Genomic DNA, 2,360 nt, shown 5'->3' on the forward strand with positions numbered 1-2,360 from the left:
GCCGATCTACAAGCACACAACGCCTCGCATTGCGAGGCGTTGTGTGCTTGTAAATCGGCTATTTTCACTAGTTTTGTGCCACAGTCTTGTATGATGAAGAAGGGCTTTACTTTAAAAAACCTAACAAATTTGAAACTTGGAGATACGAGGTTTCGCCCGACAGTGACGATAGGTTAGAGAGACTGTCTCGACACGATCAACGCATTCTCACTCCAAACGGGGGACATGTAGACGGACGGGCATCGATTGCGATGAAATCAGATTAATCTGCGAAAACAATTCAGAGTTAGGACAATATGCGTGAAATAACTGAATTTGAGGTTAAATGTGAACACTAGGGGGTGGTAATGTAATTGCCCTCGTCTGATGCCCCAAATGAGTCAAATATTTGACAGGAAGGGGGTCGAAAACGGCACATGTTGACTGGGGGGGGGGGGGGGGGGGGGGGGGGGAGATAATATTATGAGTTATGATTCTGTCCCTGCCGGGACATCAACTCCAACAGTGCTGAGTCGCCTGAAGCAGACTTGGCAACAAAAAATCTCCGCTGCGTCCGCCTCCGTGTTAAGGGATTCAGAAACGTGCATTCATCTCTGGTTATTGTCCCAGATGAGTTTTTGGGTCAAAACAAGCTTTCAACAAGCCTAACTGGATGTTTTTTTTTTATTTATTTTTTTACAACTGGTACATGGTGCGTTCCAGCTCCCGGCGAAAACAAGGTAAAACACTGAGGCTATACTGCTAATTAATACCTGACTTTCGGCACCTCCGCGAGGTCCAGGTGAACACAGCGGAGCGCTCCCTACCTCCAGTTCAGCCAATCACAAGCCGTGGCCGACAAGGCACATCCTACGGACAGAGTAGTCGCGCCCGGGACGGCAGCATTTGGTCCCATTTGTCCCAAGAAGTCACATTTATGCATTTCGGCACCATAGAGCAGGGCTCCCAAACGTCAACCACTTTGAAAACCCCTGTCATAGAGAACACAAGGTCACGTTGTAACTCGGTTCTGTAGTACAGTGGTTCTCAACCTGTGGGTCGGGACCCCCAGGGGGGTCCCCAAATTATTTTGGGGGGTCCCCAGATGATTAACTTAACGTGCAAAAAAACAATTGTTTTCTCACTCAACAGTAAACAAACCAACATAAAGTTTAAGTGTATAGAGGGTTTATGCACATTAATTCTGTGACAATTTAGGGACTTTTTAATAGTCTAAAATGACAAATTAAACATTGGCCAAATTGTCAAATATTAGAGGCAGAAATTGTGAAGCCGATCTACATGCTCACAACGCCTCGCAACGCATGTAGATCTGCTATTTTCACAATAGAACCATGTTATACAAAATGTAATGCCTCAACTCTTAGTGCTTGTCAGGGTGGGGGGTCCCCAGTTAAAATGTGAATATTTTGGGGGTCGCGGCCTGAAATGGTTGAGAACCACTGCTCTAGTGGAGAGACTCTCCACCGTCTATATGGAATATGTATGGTAGAGCGACTGTCTCGACATGATAGTTATGAAGTCATTATTTATTCAGTCACAAGTTCTTGTTAATACTTTCCGTTGGTTAAATATTTATAAAACCCACAGACACAGCTTGTACAGTAGATCGGCTATTTTCGCTACTTTTTTTTGCGACACTCTTGTGTGACAAAGTGGGGCATTATTTTATGGAGGAAAAAAATATGGAGATAAGAGGTTTTTCTGGCCGAGCAGCAACGACTTTCACAACCACGGTGAAAACGAGAACTGCATTTTTCATGCTTTTTAATTGATCAGAACTTCGACGGCACAATGGGCACATGCTGCGTTTCAGTGTGCTACTCTGCTAGAAATGACACACGCACGTCGCACGCACGCACACGAACGCGCGCACGCACATGCACACAGAGAGAGAGTCCGTTTCGTGTCTGCATCGGAATAAATTTGCATGCCAATATTCTTCTGCAAAACAGCGTAGGCAATTAATCTATCTCTAGTTTTTTTGACACATTTGCATAACATCAAAACGCAAACGCGTGGTAACACAAAATATATAGCGCTCCCACCCAACACTCCCACACACGCACGCGCGCACGCGCGCACGCACGCACGCACGAACGCACGCACGCACGCACGCACGCACGCACGCACGCACGCACGCACGCACACACACACACAGGGAGAATGCTGTCAAAAAAAGTTGTGCTGTCACCAGAAAAAGCCAACTGTTGTCTGGTGGCCAGAGGGGTTTGGCCATTAAAATGTAACACAACAACAGAGAGACAGAGGGACAGCGGGGGGTGTTAGGGGACGGACAGCTGACATCCAGGAGACAGCCTTTACCACTCAGCCAAGAGGACACCACACACGCACACACG

Source organism: Nannobrachium achirus (assembly GCF_963921795.1).
Source record: "Nannobrachium achirus genome assembly, chromosome: 19".
NCBI classification, from domain to species: Eukaryota; Metazoa; Chordata; class Actinopteri; order Myctophiformes; family Myctophidae; genus Nannobrachium; species Nannobrachium achirus.